Genomic DNA, 19,691 nt, shown 5'->3' with positions numbered 1-19,691 from the left:
CCTGGAGCCCTGACCCTGAGCCCCAACCCCAAGCCCTGAACCTGAGCCCAAACCCCAAGCCCCAGCCCTGAGCCCCAGCCCCGGACCCTCGACCGTGGACCCTTGACTGCAGACCCTCAACCCTGGAGACCCCACCCTGGAGCTGACGCCAAGCCCCTGACACCCAGAATGGACCCTAGACCTGGAGCTAACCCCGATCCCCAACCCTGAGCCCAAACCCCGAGCCTCAGCCCCGGACCCTTGACCCCAGACCCTCGAGCCCGTGCCCCAGACCGGGTTAGGGTCTGGTTTAGAGTCCGGATCCAGGTAACCGTCCCTGCCCGGGTTAGGGTCAGGGTATGGGTTAGGTTTAGAGTCAGGGTTAGGGGAGGTTAAGGGTCAGAGACAGGGTCATGTTTAGGGTTAGGGTTGTGGTGCAGGTCTGGGTTAGGGTCCATTTCAAGGTAAGGGTCTGGGTCCGGGTAAGAGTCCCAGCCCCGATTAGGGTCAGAGTCCCAGTTAGGTTTCTTTACATAGGTAGAAATAATCTAGGAGTGTAACAGATTACTCACCAAAAAATCAACTCAATGTGATAACATCACTCACAGGAGAAATGCAGCTTGGTCAAAAAAAAAAACAACAAAAAAACAACCCTATGCAGCTGGGTCCAAAAAGACAAAAAAACAACCCAACCAAGATCTGAAAAGGGTACAAATACTCTCAAAGGAAGCATGGAAAAAGGGAGCGGTATTTAAAAGACCTGCAGGACCTCAGGAGGGACCTGAGCAGAGCACGCAGGTCCTTGGGGAGGGGGGGAGGGGCAGGCAATGCAGGGACTAGGAATGCCGTGTATGCTATGTAGAGGAGAAAATGAGTGTTGTGGGCCTCAAGTGTGCGCAAAGAGTGTTAAGGAGGGCTCCTGAGAGGATGGGGGAACAAAGGGAAAGCTGCTTACCTCTGAGAAGTCGTCCTCGATCTTTGTGCTGCAAACATTTGTCTCGCACGCTCAGCAGGAGTTAGGGATCCCTGTACGTTGAAGGCTTCTCACCTTTGAGAAGTCCCCCCCAGGCTTTCTTCCAGCAGATGACGGTTCTCCCGGGGACTTGCTGCGCCGCACAAGAGATCCCAGCCGGAGCGCTCACGGCCTGTGACACCACGTGCATGCAGCCGTTCTCAGGAAGACAAGCTTGAGAGAGTCCAGCGCAGAGCGACGAGGATGATGGAGTGGAGCATCTCCCTTACAAGGAAAGGCTGAGGGAGCTGGGTCTCTTTAGCTTGGAGGAGACTGAGGGGTGACCTTATAAATGTTTATAAATGTGTAAAGGGTGGGTGTCAGGAGGACGGAGCCAGGCTCTTCTCAGTGACATCCAATGATAGGACAAGGGGCAGTGGGTACAAGCTGGAACTCACAGGAGGTCCCACTTAAACGTGAGATGAAACTTCTTCACGGTGGGGGTGACAGAGCACTGGAACAGGCTGCCCAGGGGGGCTGTGGAGTCTCCTTCTCTGGAGACATTCAAAACCCACCTGGACAAATTCCTGTGTGACCTGATCTCGGTGTTCCTGCTCCGGCAGGGGGATTGGACTAGATGATCTGTCAAGGTCCCTTCCAATCCCTAACTTCTGTGATTCTGTGAAGCAGCTTTACAGTCTGAACTACAAACAGCAAGCGTTTCTCCGGGGCAGGTTTTCCATCATCATCTCCCTCACAGGAAAGGGAAAAGTCGCTCCTGTCGGCTGCTCCGCCTCTCCCAACATCTCCCCCGCCCAGACCCCCTATCTTCTCCTGCTGATTTTGCTCCTCTTGGGTCACTGCCCACCTCCACCTTGCAGAGCAGCTCCTCACCAAGTTATCCTTCCACATCTTGTCCTCGGCTGCTCCCACAGAGTTTTTAATGGCGACATTAGCTGTCGTTCGGATCTCCTTTCCACTCGGTACCCGCTCTGCAGCTATCCCTGTCGTGGGAATGGCAGACACCCCTGCAGGACATCCGTATCCAACGGGATGAAGGATCCGTTTACCCAGACGTTTTTGACAAGAGATTACAGAAAGAGTCACACCTCCACGAAAACGCACCCCCCCTTTCCAGAGATGTCACAGGCGACCTCTCTGTAACTTTTTCAAATTCAGCAAGGGTTTGCAGTGAGTATTATGAAAAATAACATTAGAAAAAGAAGATCAGTTGCCCTGACAAGTTCCCTAAGTCAGGAGAACTTGCCCAATCACACTGTTCACTAGAGTAACTTGTTAGCCTGTGTCCTTCTGAAAGCCAAATGAGGAGGTGCGCATTCTACCCTTTCCCATCTGTGCTCTTGTTCTGGCTTAACCTGGCAGGTGGCTGGAGTGAACGGCACCGTGGGACACCTGGGAAGAAAAAATAGTCAAAGCTCATGGGTTAGGATAAAGATAGTTTAATAGGACAGAAAAGGCAGGGAAGTAATAATAACGCTGCTGGTGATGATGACGGAATGTTCCAAAGCAGGCGATTCGCAATGCAATTGCTCACCACCTGCTGATGATGCCCAGCCCATCCCCAAGCAGCGGTCCTCCCCATTCTGTTCCCCCCCCCCAGCCACCCCGTATGAATTGTTCAGCGTGATGCCATATGGGATGGTGAGCAACATCCCTTCGGTCAGTTTGGGTCAGCGGTCCTGTCTCTGTCCCCTCCCAGTTCCTTGTGCACTCCCAGCCCCCTTGCTGGCAGGGCAGTGTAAGGAACCAAAAAGTCCTTGACTTGGCACAAGCAGTGCCCGGCAGCCTTCCTTCGGCAGCACTGTACGTACACCCAGTCTCCCTGTTCCGGGAAGCGACGCCGTTCTGGCTTTGTATGGGCCAAGAAGGCTTCTTCCACCTTCCACCTGGGAATGAAATTGGCCGACAGCGGTCAGCGAAGTCACCGAAATGCTACGGTCGAGATTCACACCTGCTGCTGGCCCAGGAGGTGGTGCGCATCGTGTGGGGCGGCCAGCCCGCACCTCACAGCGCTCACGCCCGGCTGTCTGAGGGCTGTGGCGCACCTCCTAATGAAGGGATGGCAGCCACTGAACCCTGCTCCTTCCTCTCCCTCAGTGTGATTCGGCTGACCTCTCTGCTGGAATTCCGCCCCGTCTCTCCACTTTTCCCGAACTCTGCAGAGACCAGCAGCAACGGAAACGCTCGCCGCGCCCCGACCCGCAGCCCCGCAGCGGCACCGCGCCTCAGCGCCGCGTCCCGGCCCGAGCCGAGCCCGGCGCGGCTCCGGAGCGGCTCCGGATGAGGGCGCCGCCATCTTGCCGCGGGCAGGGCCGCCGCTGCCGGGCGCGGCCCCTCCGCCTGCAGTACCGCCTGTGGGCGGCAGGGGGCGGCACAGCGCCGCCGGGAGCCGGGCGGCGCTGCGGGGCTGCACGGGGGCCGCACGGCCCTGCCGGCCGCGGCGAGGAGCGGCGCAGCGGTGCGGGTCGGTTGTGGGTTTTTTGCCTTTTTTGTTTTTTAAGAGCTCAGCGATGTGGGTGGAGCTACCGGTTGCGCTGATTGCAGGTGCCTCGCAGACATCGCTCTGATTTTTTGGGTGTTTTCACATTCTTCTAGGCGCAGTCTGGAAGATAATCGCTAGTCAGAGCTGCAATTAAGAAAACGGTCAGCCAAACCATTTCGTATTACGAGCAAGGAACTGGTTTCAGGAATAAAGAAGAGTGCTCTAATCCTCAGAACAGCCTGTCAGAAGAGCCAATGTCCCCTAAAAATGTGAGAACAGGAGCTGTGTGCGAGGCATGGGGCAGCCAAGCTCAGTTCCACTGCGACCACACACTGGTGTGGGCGCTGTTTGGTCCTGCCGGGCCGCCTGGTTTGAAACAAAGCTTTGACACCTCCCTGTTTTACAGGAAGGGGGATGAGGAAAACACACTTTTCTGCTTTGCAGGTGTCGCACTAATTCCAGACGTTAGCATTTGATTCCTGCAACTTCCACCTATTTCTTCCGTGGACCCACTCTTAGGTTTTCCTAGAGAAGAACTGGAAAGATGAGATGGTTCAGGAAACAGGCTGGGACTCCTGTCCCGGAGCAGGACCACCCTGCCATAAGGCTATAGGCAGCTGGGGGAATCAAAAGTTAAAAATATATATGCTTTTTTTTTTTTTTGAAAAAAACTCTGTTAATTTCCCCTCGCTTCCCTTATTTTTACTTTGTAATACTGCAGCTTTCTTCAGGAGGGCCCCTTGGAAACTACCTGAATTCATCAGCAAGTTGTCAAAATCTCCTAAGCCATTCCATTCAAATATCAATAATGTTTTTGAATATTTTATTTTCTTTCTGAGCAAAATAAAGAACAGCAATTTAGAAGCTGGCTTGCTGCCGTAAAAAGAGACAACAACATTAAGAGGCAGCTTCTGCAGCTCCCGAGATTTGAGAGAGGCCATAAGCAAAGGGGTAGCACTCGGGGGCTGCCGTTAAGCACAGGTACAAAACTGTGGGTTCTTTGGCCAAAAGTTCTGCCTTTCCAACCACAAGTGCCCATCCTGTTGGACAGTCACACATTCTGCCATTCAACTGCTGCTGCAATTAGACTTCCAGAAATTAAAGTAGCCTCATCAAGCCAGAGCTATGATATCCGTGCGCCCCCTTAGCCATTGCTCACCAGAAACTAGCTACCAGTGCAGAAGGCAGGGTGCAGCTGTGATGTCCTGCACCAGGCAGGGGTGTTCAGCCTAAGACCATCGTGGTTTGTATCTTGAGAAGCCCTTTGAGCCGACAAGCCACAGAAGATGTGGGGTGCATCAGCGCACGGGATTAAAAAAGAATGAGGTACCTTCAGCAAACTGGTGACGCTTTCTTTTCTCCCATTTAATCTTTTCCTCCTGTTCCGAGTCCCAAGTGATCACACGGGTGAGAAAAGGAGTGTGATGCCCTTGCTTTATGTGAACCTAGTAAGACAAGAAGAGGTGGCAGCGGGTGGTTGCTTACGCAAAGGCAAAGGAGACAAAAGCATTCTTCCCCCAAGTGAGATCCTTTACTTTTGGGGGAAATCCACACCTAAGATTAAAAGTCTACTGACGTATCCAGCAACCTCAGCATACGAGGCTGATGATCCCGTTGGCTGAAGGGGTCTGGTCGCCGTTGCTAGTGACACGCTGTCGAGCAGCTGCACCGGGTGCAACAAAAGGCCCCAGAAAAACGGAAGGTGTGGCGGGGGATTCCCTGTCCCTGGCTTTGGTGACCCACACTAAGAGGGAAGCACCGTGCTTAGTGATGCTGGCCACCAGAATTAACCATCTGAGCCTATCACAGGGTCTGTTCAGAAGGAACTCTGTTCAGCTCGCACTGATGGAAGTCATTTTGTTAGTGCTCTTCCAAACAGGCAACTTGTCAGAGGTTTGGCAGACAACTGCGGCAGGATGAAGGGACCTCTCCGTCCCTCTCCGTGCCAGCCCGGACAAAGGAAGGGAACAAGCCACTGGAAGTGCATGTCTTCCCAGAACCTGTCCCAGGCTGCTGGCCCTGCCCCAGACATTTCAACAAATTCTCCCATAAAATAGTGCTCACAACAGAAGCCCTTTGGTAGGCCTGAACTTCCTTTTGCAGCCTTCTCACAACCCCATGCACAACAGGATTATGTGCTTTCTCTCTCTCCAAAACCTAACAACCCTAACCCTAATTATGACCCTAACAAAACACGTACGTCGCCAAATTCTCCCAAGAAATAGTGCTCACAACAGAAGCCTTTGGGTAGACCTGAACTCCCTTTGGGAGCCTTTGCACAACCCCACTCACAACAGGACACTGCGCTTTGTCTCCCTCCAAACCCCAACCCTAACCTTAAGGCAGTTTGGACCAAGTGAACCGGCGATTCGTACTGCATCCCATACACATCTGCATGGCTGATCTGCTCTAGAAAGAGGCCACCTAAAACCTTTCTGCACGACCTCAGTTGCCTCCTCCTGCCTTGACAGCTGTGCCTTAAGTCAACACGCTGATGGTTCTGTTCATGGAAAAGTGAGTAATAATGTCTGTTCCACGTCTGCTGTTCTTTCATTTTCACTTGTGCTTCTGGTACTATCATCTGGTAGACATTATCTATAGCAAATTAAGAATTTATTTACTTCAGGAAAATCTTGACTGGAGGCTCAGTGAGGGTGGCTGAATAGGGGCTTTTTCATTAAACTTTTTCATTTTGCTTAAAGATTGAAAAATGTATGAAACAACTTCTCTGGGGAATGAGAAATTTCTAACTCTTTAATAAGCACTATTTATCAAAGACATATAATGTGAACTGTCTGCCAGATGTAGAGTACATTCTTGTATACGAGCTGCCTGAAGGCTTGCATCTGCCTTTTTTCTTGTGTTGTGTCTGCTATATTTACCTCTTTCCAACAACCGGCAGATCTTAGGGAAACTGCTCACATACATGCACACTACCAAAGCCACCATCTTCCAGTGCCATCTGTCTTCCCCTCCACAATCAGGACACAGTCTCACCCCATGGGGTAAGACACAGACCCACCACACACTCATGGAGGCAAACAGTGGCCCTGTGTGGGAGGACCAACAGGCCTGGTCAGCCCAAGTCCAAGTGTTTCAACACTGCACGACGTGACCCCTGCAACACCAGCTGGTATACAATACAGCAACGAGGACATCAACGTTAGCAAATGGAAAGGCACCGTGTAGGAGAAGACCATGATTCAAAATCACAAAAATAAGCACACTGGGCTGAATTGAAACAAACTGTAAATTTAGCTTTCTTTGAAATTTTCAGTTCTGCCTTCTTTATGTATCTTTATAGCAGGTGCATTTATGGAGAGGACTTAGATAGAGGAACGTAACTTTTTCTTATGTAGCCGTGGTAAATATTTGTATAGCTCAGCTATAATTAAATCGACCCATAAAAGCTTCGTTATATTTTGAGAGTTAGGGTCTCAGCGTAATGGAAAGCTCCTTCCATTGCTATCACTTTCTACTCAAATTACTTATCTAATCCTCCTCATTTATCAAGTGCATCAGAATTGATCTGCAGCTTACAGGAGCTCTTAGTCATTTCTGTGTTCCTGGGGAGGTTTATTTCTGCCTCCTCTTCCTCACTTCTTCAGTTACTGCAGAAATAGAAAGATAAAGCTGCAGCACGCTGGCTCTGTACAGATCTCTAATACATAGTGAAAGAGACTACTAGGCAGATTCACACTTAAAGATCAGTGTCTTTCTTGATATTTAAGTTAGAAAATGGAACAATTATTTTTGCATTAGCAAGTCATACTGACAGATTTCCTCTGCACCCTCTTACTGTCATGCCAAAATGAATCATCAGCATCTTTGTAAGATACTCAGGCTATCCCATATCAGTAATAAAATGTAAATGTATCCCAATTACTCATTTGCTGACTTTATGAATATTCAGTATTAAGCAGCAGTAACTGAACTCACTACAGTGGGTTACAAAGGACACAGGCTGCATAACCCTTGTTATTTCTGAGATGCCTTAAGGTTTATTCACATCCTGGAGTGCAAAAACTACCCTGCATCTCCATAAGACTCTCTGGAAACCCATTTGGCCTGAGATCCCTGGCAGTGCCAGAAGAGACACCCCACCTCTGCACAAGGGTAGCGGTGGAGGGCTGTAAAGTCTTGATAAGCTTATAATCACAAGGAAACATTTTTGTTCAAAGAGCTGGCTACTGCCCAGAGCAAATCTCAGGTGGACAAGTGAGCAACTAATCTCCTGACAGAAAACCTGATTACTAGCCTGAGATTAAAAAGTGAGAGCAAAATCTTTTGACAGAGCAAACCAGACATCTTCACAAAAGGGTTTACTACTATTATGGAAACCTGTACCCAAACCCAAAGCTGCACAGGAAAAGATGGGGGAAGAGAGGAATCGTCCTGGTCTACTTAGAGGATTAGGATCAACTCCTAGAAGCCTCTGAACAAGAAGGGAAATGAGACAAGAATTCATGTATAGCTCTTGCATTGTTTAAAATAGAGGGATTGATTTAGGTATGTTCTGTTCAGACTGTGGACCACTTGCTTCAAAATGATGAATTCTTGAACACGTCATCTGAAAATAGGTCAATGGCTTAAGAGGGAAAGGGGGCCAACCTATAGGCTGTTTGGAAACAAAGACTGCTTGCACATTGGCTAGTCCCTGGGAAGCTGAAAAGCACAGGATCTTATGACTGTATCAAAGCTTAGTTGTTTGCCACCGAGTCAGCGGTTACAGAGGATGCAAAGATGAAAAACCTGTAAAAGGTTTTCAAAGATGAAAAACTGTATAGATCATTTATGATTATTTATTAGTTTAACTTTATCAGTCCTACAAATACGCAAAAAAACAATGCCTTCCAAATACATAAGTTGTCATCCTGCAAAATTGATTTGGAAGGGTTGTTCTTGGTTTTCTATTTTCTGGTTAACTGGAGAAAGTGTCACTGTAAATTGGCATGTTCCCATGAGGATGCCCGAGCGTCTTTGAAAGCAAGGAGCATCAGGCAGCAGATGCGTAGTTTGACTGCATTAGCTTTTACAGAAGTCTGGTAACTTGAGACATACCAAGCAATACTTCAAAGAAAATATGTATTTTTAACTCAATTAAATCAGTGAAAGAAAGACAGTTTCTCTCTCACCATCCACATATTCAAAGCATATGTAGTTCATTTTCCTTTTCTTCTGGAAAAATGATTCACTTCTTCTACAAAAATGATTGCTTCTAGCCTACCTAATTTAGAATGACCCTAACTAAAGATTCCCTAGTATGCTTTTGTGGCAATCTGATTCCAGCAAGGTTATATAATATATATATAAACCATGTTCTTATCATGTCTCTTCCACTGAGTAGACCTTTATCAGCATTTTACATAGAGGATGGCAACTATTAAATAATTAACTATACTGAGGAAAATATCACTACGGAATATTTAGCAATCAAAACTGCAAATGGTTTCAAGGTGAGTGAGGTTGACAAACAGGCTAAAAAGTTCATGGAAGGCAGACTCATTAAGTAGCTATTAAACATAATGCTCTAGGTGCAACCTTGAGTACGAAAAATCCCTAGCAGCTCTCTGCTGCGAGCTAGGAGGCTATGCCATGGGAAGGATCACACCATGTTCCTTGCTTCTTACACTCTTTCCCTGAGTATATGTGATTGACCATTTTCAGACTCAGAATATCAATCTGATGCTACATGGTAGTTCTTAGGAATTAAACTGAACTGTACGGCCATGTCCCTGCAATATGCTTTGTAGTTTGATTTTCCAGAGTTCACTTCACACAGAGATCAATGACAGCTTTGCATTTCATGGAAGCTGGAAAATCTGATCTAGACATTTAGACGCTTAACTGACATTGCCCTGTTATGTAAATTTGCCTCTTAAATTACAAGTGAATCATCCTACCTAAATATAGCAATGTAAAAGCAGGCACTTAGATTATCTAGGTAGTTCTTTCATTTTTTGTTATTGTCAAGGAAAGATGATTCATCCTACCAAAACAAGAACCTGATGTCCTTCCTTGTTCACAATACTGGAGTTCCCTTGGAAAACACATTTTCATGTAAATTCCTGTAGACAAATGCATGTATATATGTGCATATATGTACTTATATGTTTTAGGTATAAAATCTGTTTTACCCTTCAGATTTAACTAAGGACGCAGTAAAAGGCAGGGTTAAATCTGTGAAAGTCAGCTACTCGGTTGGATACCTTGATAAATTCACATTCAGAAGGATTCTCATTTCTAGCCATTCCATCTCTGACATCTTTCTCTTTTTAAATGATTATGAAGACTGAAAGTCTCTGTTCTCTGAGGATATGCTGTTTTTTATGTAGCTGGGATGTTTGTCATGAGCAAGCTAAGAAGTCAAAGGTTTTAGATTTTACTGAAAATATTTTACAGTCCTATAAGCTTTCCCTGTAATTTATGTGCAAGTGACTACAAATACCCAGCTGAGGATGGGGTCTGGGAATACGCTGAAATGTTATTTCTGGGATATTGCATCAGTGACTTGAGTCTTAACCTACGGGAAATGGGATGAAGAAAGAGCATGATAAAAGCTATCACTATAATCATTTTTGAGACTATACTCCTACTGAAGATAAATATTTCCTGTCTTTCTTGTCATTGCAATCAAGTTGTGTTTACTCCCCAACATATTTTTGCACAACACCAAGTAACAGTGTAAAAAGCATAATTCAAGTGAAAAATTCCCTAATTATTGTTCCGTCCCAGTAATAAATATGTATGGCTGGCTTCTGTGCACAAAGGCAAACAGACATCCTGGGAAAAGGATGTGATGCAGAAGTCAGACGTATTTATTACTGAGCTGTGCAACACGACAAAGGCGTGTGCTAGCATAGGCTGTTATGTTGACTAGTGGAGATTCATTGCACAGCAATCTGTGAAGAGAAGGGCCACCTGGCTGACCCTTGCAATACACATTGCAAGGACAACAGAAGGAGGTCTATGTGTGAGTCTCACTGAGTGACAAAGTACTTTGGAATTAACAACGAAGAAACCTTACCCAGTGCACATTAGTCAGCCCCAAAAGAATAAAGAGAAGTACTCATGTGCTTAAGGTTAAATCGAATATGTTCTTAGTCCCTTTGCTGGTTAGAAGAGGCTTTTTTAGAGAAGCATCTAATCTTTATTAGAGTCTCTTTGTCATAAAAAAATAAAAATAAAAATAAAATACTGGCTGCTATCCACACTTTCCATTTTTTCCAAATTATTTGAGAGTTGAGACCACTGCTGTAGCTAGCCTTATCCTGACAGAACTGCAAGGATCTACCAGCCACTCTCACTATTTAAACTGATACTTACCTTGACAAAAGTATATAGTGCTTCAAAGCAGTATCTACTTTTAATCACTTTTGTCATCTTCTATACACTGGCTTAGGGGAATAGTGTAACTATCCCTTACTAAGACACACACAGGGAAACTAACAGATTATAAATGAAAGGAGGAAAATCCTTGCAATGCCATATAACACGAGTCACCCTTAAGTTTGAAGTTCCAAAATTTCTGGGGTCAAAGACCGCTGCCAAATCTCAATGCTTCCCACAGAGAACTGTAGACAAGTATCACCACATTTGAAACTGGAAATGCTGTAAATGTGATATGATTCTACATATCAGCTGTAGAGCACATACTGTGGACCCTGAGTTTTGGAAGTCCCATCATAGAAAATTAAACAGAATCTTTTTTCTAGACAGGGCTAGGAAGATTGTGCAGCACACTGAACTAAATGCAGCTTTGTCTGTGCCTCAAGGCATCCAGGCAAGAGTTTCTTCAGGTATTACAGCAAGTTTCAGAAAAATCCATCATCACAAACAGTTCTAATTATTTCCAGCCAAATGCCTGTAACCTTAGCAAAAAACAATTACTGAGCAGGCTATTGATCTAGTCAGTAAATACACTTATGTCATCAGTAAGTTAGAACCCTCCTGGGTATAAAACCAAAATCTTAAGGACTACTACTTATCTGACAGGTGATTTTAATTAGGATTTATTGATTAAGTTTTTTTTTAAAAACGAATGGACTTTCTTGATAAAAGGCCTAGCACAGGATTTCTTCAAAGTTAAATAATGTCTGACTTGCTATATAAAAACCTCTGACCCACATCCTAATTACTTCACTAAGGAAGTTTGTTGTTTCAACACAACAATGCATGCACTATTTATTATAAATATCATGAATGTTTAATGCAGAGTGAGAATAGCTCAGCTAATGAAAACACAGGGAGGTGATTCTCAATGCCTGATATTAGCCATTTAATCATGTTTACTGCGGTGAAATTAGGAAAAAGAAAGAAAAAAGCACAAAACCCTCTTAAATGCTAATTCTTCTAACTAGTTAGATTTACGATTAACTGTAACATCTCTCTGGAGCCCACTACAGCTAGCACCTACCTCCATTGGGGTTTCAGTACAAGCTTAAGTGCTCTCTAGAAAGAATCCCCAAGTTACAAGGAGGTCAAGGTCCCAGGGCACAGAGGTTGCTTTTATCTCACTTAAACTCTGGGCTGAAGTCATTTTGGGATTGATTCTCCATGCCCAGGGTCAAAATCATTTTGAGCAGACTCGTTTTAGTCTTCACGCTTCTGTGGATAAAAAAGAAGCACTTTGGGTACTGCAGATAGCAATGAGAACGGTATGTAGATGAGAAGCCCCACCAAAACAAAACCCAGACTACTGACATTATTTTCCATAAAATGATCGTTCAGATCAAAAGTTTCAATTCAAGGCAAACTAAATGCAGCCATATTTATTCTACTGGAAGTTGTAACCACACAAAGTTATGCAGCCAAGAATCTGACCCTACTTCATTAGCAGCCTAGGCAACCTTCCATACAACATGTAAAAGCCACAGCGTCCCCTGCTCCTCTTAGCAACATATAACATGACAAACATACAGATCTCTCAATCTAAGTAACATATTCTTTATCTATTGGTACTAACCTCTAGATAAGAATCACAGAATCACAGAATTGTAAGGGTTGGAAGGGACCTCAAGAGATCATTGGGTCCAACCCCCCTGCCAAAGCAGGTTCCCCAGAGCAGGCTGCCCAGGCAGGCGTCCAGACGGGCCTTGAATATCTCCAGAGAAGGAGACTCCACAACCTCCCTGGGGAGCCTGTTCCTCATAAGGAAGATGCTCCAGGCCCCGTATCATCTTTGTGGCCCTCCGCTGGACTCCTTCCAGGAGATCCCTGTCTTTTTTGTACTGGGGAGCCCAGAACTGGACACAGTACTGCAGGTGAGGCCTGACCAGGGCAGAGAAGAGGGGGAGGATCACCTCCCTTGACCTGCTGGCCACGCTCCTTTTAATGCATGCCAGGATCCCATTGGCCTTCTTGGCCACCAGGGCACACTGCTGGCTCATGGTCAGAAAGAACCACCATGCTCTAGGGAGGAGATATTTCCTTTAAATGTAACCATTTGAGTCATAATCTTTTATCCACCTGAGTAAGGAAGAATTAGCATTTCCTGAAATGCCAGTGGGGAGCTTCACAACTCTGTCTTTAAGGCAAAATTAATCCTGCTTCATTGTTGTACACAAAAAGCACATGACCACCCAATTCTCTGTGCAGCTTCACTGGAACTATTTATTCCAGAAAATGTCACTGACATTTGATTTTTCTGAAGTATTTAAGAAAAGGATAAAAGGACAAAAACCCAAACCCCTCTGGAGGTCTCCTGGTGTTTGAGTGACATAAATGTTCACCAGACCATAGGAGAGTCTAGTCTAGTTTGTTTAAATTCAATTATGTCATTGTCTGCAATGTAATTCACAAGGGACTAATAAAATGAATGGCATACCTGTATAAGGGAGAACAGAGGACTGAACGGCCCACTTGCAACAAGAAATAGGGCTGTGTGAGGTTTTGTACTTGGCTGATTACTTTGCCTTTGCCAAGTGTGACCCCATCTCTAAATGTCACCAGGAGACAGTGAAAACTTAAATACGTTCATTTTAATTTCCTTCCCAACGGGTAATTACAATGAGACTGGAGGCTGTTTTATTTTCTCTTTCTCAGTTCAGCTAAAACTGTATAAACATTCGTGACAGTCTTTCACATGGGTAGCTCTGCTGCACTACATCTGCTTAATCACTCAGTACAAGCTCTGGACAAAACATCGGATTTTGGTGTGGCCATAAACACTACAGAAAGAAGCAGAAAGAACAACCTTACTTTTCTGCGTGGGTTGAGAGGAATCCATGTAACTGCCAGTCTGAGGCTTTCTCCAGTGGGGCAGGGTGGGGTGAGAACACCGGGTCCTATCTTGTTCTTGCAGCGTGCACAAGGATCTTGATGGCCGGCGCCTCTGAAAGCTGCCGAAGATGAAACCCTGGTGCCTGTCAAAGACATACCACCAGAGTGGAGGTGTCTTGGGTTTGGTCATTGCAGTGATCTTCTGGCTGAGTGATCTGAAATTCAGGAAATGCAGATCTGTGTTGACTTCACTGGGCAGGGTACCATGGCCTAGTGTGGCCATGATGCTTGGGTTTAAGAAAGCCACTTAGAAACTCCGTTTATGTCAATTCTCAGCATAGAAGGCAGCTGAGGGAAGAATGAGGCCAAAAGCCTGCCTTGCTAACAGGCAGCAGACCCAACTTTGGGGGTAAGGATGCTTGTTGCTCCTGGGTTCCTTATGGGGAAGAATATGTTGTTTGTTTGCAGTGCCCAGGTTTACTGAAAAGGATGAATTTGGACAGGGAGAAGATGAGGTTTACGCCTCCATGGTGCCCTCGTGTGTCTTTTTAAAAAGATGCAGTCAGAGCCTGCTGGTTTAATACAAGTCTGTACAGTGGGGCTCCTGACAGCAGAGCAGAGGCAGAGAAGCTTGAGGTGACCTGCCTTTGTTTTGTGAAGTACGAAAGGAAGTGAGAAGCACCCACAGCAGCAAAGGGGCTCTGCCCCTCTGTACCAAGGAGCAGAACTTCAGGGCAGCCTCAGAGCATGTGCAGTGACCCCCCTGCAGCTCCAAAGAGTACCAGGCAGCTGGCTGAAAGTAGGCATGTCTGTTCAGTGTGAAATCCAAAACTGCTTTAAAAGTACAGAAATGATTCTCTTTCAGAAGAAAACATAAGCTTCCATGTCTTCCACAGTAGAGAAACATAAATAAATTTCACTTACAAATCACTTTTCTCTTTCTTTTTCAAATTTAAAAATGAAATTGCTTCTCAAGACTTATTTGACACCTGGTTTCTAGATGTCAAAATCTGAGACAAGCCCAGCTAAAACAGGGGCTCCACATCTTACACGAGGTTAGACAAACAAAGGCTGGGCTTGGGACTTCAGAAGTCTGGCCTTGCCCAGCGCTGTGGTGCTGACTTGTGGAAAAAAGGGGGGACTGGTCTGTCACAAGTTGCGCTGTTTCCTAGAAAGGAGTGAAAGGGATCCACTCCTACACATCCAGTGAAAGGGATGCACTCCTACAAAAAAAAAAAAAAAAGAAAAAGAAAAAGAAAAAGAAAAATCAGTTGTGACAAACAGGTGCTTTCTGTTTAAAAAGCTGTTTGATCAGACAGTTCCCATCTGCCTTTACCCACTGCACCATGCACGCTGGCAGGCTTCAATTTCGGCTGAGGCATACAGGCTGCCTTGAGAATACCAGCAGCGATAACAGGGCACTGAAAGAGAAACGTGGCCTTGGACCTCCAAGATAAACAACCTCAGCATAGCAGTGGGCAGCTCCCAGCCTGCCCCAGTGACTGCTGGCCCCGCATACTGGTGATCCACTGCCTTTCTGGGAGAGCACTGTTACCACAAGCAGCTGCACAGTTTAAAAATGACAATAATCCTGTTGATGCCAATAGTACATCCTTAATTGCTGTAAACTGGGGTTTGGGTGCCTGGATGCTTTTCTCTTGCACAGGTTTGCCCTTCTAAACAATTTATACCTATTTGCTTCAGAGGGAAAACAAACAGCAAATTATAGTGCTGTGGTACTGTTTGCTAATTACCCACACCAATAAAATACACCTTCGAGTGGTGTGGACTTCCAAACTGTTACATAAACCAACAGCTAACTTATTTATTAGCTCTGAAAAGGAGCTGAGGATCAAAACACAGTCTTCAATCCTCAGGGCCTACTGCTGCGCAGTTGCTGAAAGACAAAGAACACAGCCCTGAACTAGAAATGGGAATGCAATTGGGAAGGAGCGGCCTCAAACCCAGCAGAATAAATCTAGCCACCAGAATTTTCACAAATGTTTTTTCGATTTCCTTGCAAACCACAGCAGCTGCCACTATTTTCCTTATGCCTATCCTGTAGGAAAAGCTTGGGCATAGCTTTTTTTCACCAGAATATACCGGACCTGCTGCTTTTACATCTATTAATTCTGGGCCTGTATTGGGTGCAAGCATCCCTTTTGGCTTGCAACCACACCTGATAATGGAACAGAAAAAACAGTCATGAACAAAACCATGACAATTATGTCATGCCAAAGAAAAGTAGCCAGCTCCTCCTTCCATGATCTGTAGACTTTCCTCTTCCACTTGAGTTTGCCCAGCAGTTCCCTGTTTAACCATGCAGGTCTCCTGGCTCTCCTTCTTGACTTCCTACCTGTTGGGATGCTCTGATCTTGTGCTTGGAAGAAGCAGTCCTTGAACGCTAACCAACTATCTGGGGTCCCTTTACCTTCAAATACCTTGTCCCTTGAGATTTCCCCTTGCAATTGCTTGAAAATGCCAAAGTTGGCCCTACTGAAGTCCAGGATTGCAATTTTGCTTGGTATTCTGTTCCTGCCACATGAGATCCCGAACTCCACCATCTCATGGTCACTGCAACCAAGGCCGCTTCAACCTTCACCGCTTCAGCCAGACCTTCCTTGTTAGTGAGGACAAGATCCAGCGGCACTCCTCCCCTAGTTGGCACACCCACCATTTGCATCAGGAAGCTATCATCAATGCACTGCAGGAACCTCCTAGACTGCGGATGGCTGGCTGAGTAGGCCTTCCAACAAATGTCAGGGTAGTTGAAATCTCCCACGATAACCAGGGCCTGTGATTGCGAGGCTGCTCTCAGCTGCCTGTAGAAGGCCTCATCAACTTCCTCATCCTGGTCTGGTGGCCTGTAATAGACACCCACAACAGTATCCCCCATGCCAGCCTGTCCCTTAATTCTCACCCACAGACTCTCAATGCGCTCCTCATCTGCCCCTGGACAGTACTCAATACAATGTGGTTGCTCTCTCACGTAAAGAGCAACTCTTCTACCTCACCTTGCTGGCTTGTCTTTCCTGAGCAGGACATACCCATCCATGACCACATTCCAGTCATGTGAGCTGTCCCACCATGTCTCTGTAATTGCCACTAGATCATAGTCCCCCAACTGAACACAGATTTCTAACTCCTCCTGTTTATTCCCCGTGCTGCGTGCATTGGTGTACAGGCACTTCAGGGAGCGAGCTGAGCACGCCGATTTCACCCCAGGGGGGTGGGAGGTCTCCCAGTCTTCATCATTGCTAGAGCGCTGCCCCACTGGTGCAAGCCCAGCTACAACCCCATCCCCCTTCGGATCTAGTTTAAAGCTTTCCAAATGAGTCCCGCTAATTCCTGTCCCAGAACCCTTTTGCCCTTGTGAGCTAAACCTTCCCCGCATATTACTGTCAGGCCTGGTGTCTTATAAAACCAGCCATTATCAAAGAACCCAAAGCCCTGCCTGTAGCACCAGTCACGTAGCCAAGCACTTATGAACTGGACCCTTCTATTCTGTCCCATGTCATCACCTGAAAACGGAAGGAGGGAAGAGAAAATAACTTGCACCCCAGACTCTTTCACCAACTGTCCCAAGGCCTTGAAGTCTTCCTTCATTCCCCTCAGACTACGGGATGCAGCTTCCTCCCCACCTGTCTGGAAGATCAGTAGCGGGTAGTAGTATGTTCAGCACACCAGGTTGGGGAGTGTCCCCATCCCAATCCTCCCAGAAAGCTGCTGCCCAGTTTGGGGAAAATGTGATGCAATTTACTTATAAACTGATTATCTGTCATATAGCAGCTAACACAGAAAGCAGCTGGGCTCACAGCCCCACCTCTGAACAAGAGCGTTTTGGGACAAACCTGGCCCTGCCCCAGCAGAGCAGTGGTACCCAGGCAGAGGGGACTGCAGTGCTGGGAAGGGCAGGATGCTCGATGGCATGGATGTGCCCGTGGGGAAGGGAAAGGGGTCGCTGTGCCTGAGCATGGCAGGGTACATAAAGGACCTTTGGGACTCGTGGGCTGAAGCAGAGGTTGGAAAATTATAGATTATTGAGGAAGCAAGAGGGAAACAAAGCAGGGAAGCTGGTGGAAGCAGGAAGCAAATGATAGAGTTCATCTGAATAACACTGCCCTGAGCTTTATCATAATACCAATATTTGGGGAAGGCAGAATGTGTAAATACAACTTAAAACTGTATTCTGATGACATAAGCATACAACTAGAATTCATCCTATTATTTGGCTTCTGTTTATCACAGAAAGCAACAAATATTTTAGACTACCTTACAAAGAAAAATTAAATTAGATGTGACATTCCAATTAAAAACCACTAAGGAACGTGATTTTGGGTGTGAAAAATGGGACAGGTGATGGCAAAAAAGCTGGCTGAGGAACACAAGAAATAACAAACTGTGTGGCGGGTGGCCTTGGTATGGTGAGCAACCACACCCCAGCCACGTCCAGCAGAACACCCTCACGATACGCCCATACCCCTTTTCCACTGCTGGGAGAGGAAGACAAAAAAAATTGCTGCTGGCTTAAACTGGCTGTGAGACTCCTGTCCTCGGTGCACATCTGAGCAGGAGCTCTTACTCCCCTCTGCGATCAATCACCTAAATCACGATCTGCCCCAGGATGAACAAGAACATAAAAAGTGGCCATAATGTATTACGTTAAGAGCAGAGAACAGGGAAAAAGAACAATGATTTTTTTTTCTTTGAATCTGAAATAAGAACAGAATAGTTCTTTGATTATTACTAGTGCTAGGATTGCTATTCGAACGATTTCTCTCATCTCTGTTATAGACAAGAGGCATGGGAGAAGAGAGGCAAAAAAGATGATAACAATAATAATAGAAAAATCATCCCAGGCTGATGCAGTCATCTCAAAGCAATAAGTAATCAGATGGCTATCTTCCTGTACAGGTGTGATAAATGAGGAGAAATCAAATGTCTTCATGTTTCTTTTTTCTTTTTTTCTTTTTGATTTGTAGGGGTTTTTCCTTTGTTGTGTATTTTATGAGTTCCTTTTTTCTTTCTTTTTTTTTTTTTCACTTAAATTGTATACTTATAGTTTTTCCCAATAGCTAAATGGCACAGTCCTAAAAATAAAGTTTGGATACTCAAGGTGATTAATAACACAAGTTTCCACAGGCTCTGCTACAGAACATTTGCATTACAAAGAGCTATTAAAAAAAAAAAAAGATTTATTTTTCCCAGAAGTATTAGAGCATCTTTATACCAAACCTTCAGTAAGCAGTCTTTCTCTAAGATAAACAACACTTTTACCATTTTCTCCCTTTGTTAGTCTCTGAGTTGAATTAGAGGCTGGTAACTCAGTTAGAGACTTTAGTAGCATTGAAAGAGCACGAAGACCACTGTGACCATCAAGGGGAAGTCTGATGCTGTATTTAAAAAATGAGCTTTCTTCCATTTTAGGTTGCAATAAAAAAAATGGTACAGAATTTATGCTCACAGTTAGAATGGGTAAATTTGAAAACTATAAGCTCACATTCAACCCTGAGCAGAGAAGAGCACAGAGTCTGGGACCCCCGTGAGCCTAGGTTTAAAGGGATGGGTGACATTTGAATTATCTACAAGCAATGAACAGCCCTATGTGAGTTGTATTTTTTTCAATCTTTTATTTTTAAAATTTCCCTTTATTTTCTATCATCATCATCATCCTAGTTCCAGTAACATTCCACTAGTTCCATCCTAGTTCCACTAATTAGGTGATGTGACTGACAGTGGTGCTTGCATTGCCTTCTAATGGAAATAGGCTGGATATGGGGCCATGGTTCCTGGCTGACGCACCTAATGGCTGCAGCCCTTTGTCTCAGCAATAGATTTGTGTTCCTGGCTCCCTGAAGGACAGGATTTAACAAAAGAGGTGGAACCCGGGTAGAGAAATGATGTCTGAGGAGTGACAAATGTCACTATAAAGCTACCCACACGAACGAGGAGGTAAAAAAAACCCCTTCCTCTCCATGGCATCAGCCCTGCTCCCAGGCAGGGCAGGGCATACAGAGACTACACAAGGACTGCAGA

The 19,691-nt window shown here is 45.6% G+C and overlaps 1 protein-coding gene across 1 annotated transcript in view; it reads right to left on the bottom strand.

Moving 5' to 3' along the window:
• Nucleotides 1-2,375: 2,375 nt before the first annotated feature.
• Nucleotides 2,376-19,691, bottom strand: part of LOC308200070 (uncharacterized protein) — a 434,369-nt gene continuing 417,053 nt past the window's right edge. The window contains exons 14-16 of the mRNA XM_080605164.1: nucleotides 12,400-14,878; nucleotides 6,975-12,041; nucleotides 2,376-4,879 (exon numbers count right to left, since the gene is read on the bottom strand). The gene's annotated coding sequence lies outside the window, so the exon portion shown is untranslated. The remainder of the gene's footprint in view (nucleotides 4,880-6,974; nucleotides 12,042-12,399; nucleotides 14,879-19,691) is intronic.

The sequence above is a fragment of the Anser brachyrhynchus genome, assembly GCF_964034855.1.
Source record: "Anser brachyrhynchus genome assembly, chromosome: 9".
In the NCBI taxonomy this organism is placed as follows: Eukaryota; Metazoa; Chordata; class Aves; order Anseriformes; family Anatidae; genus Anser; species Anser brachyrhynchus.
This window is presented reverse-complemented; position numbering and strand designations above follow the sequence as displayed.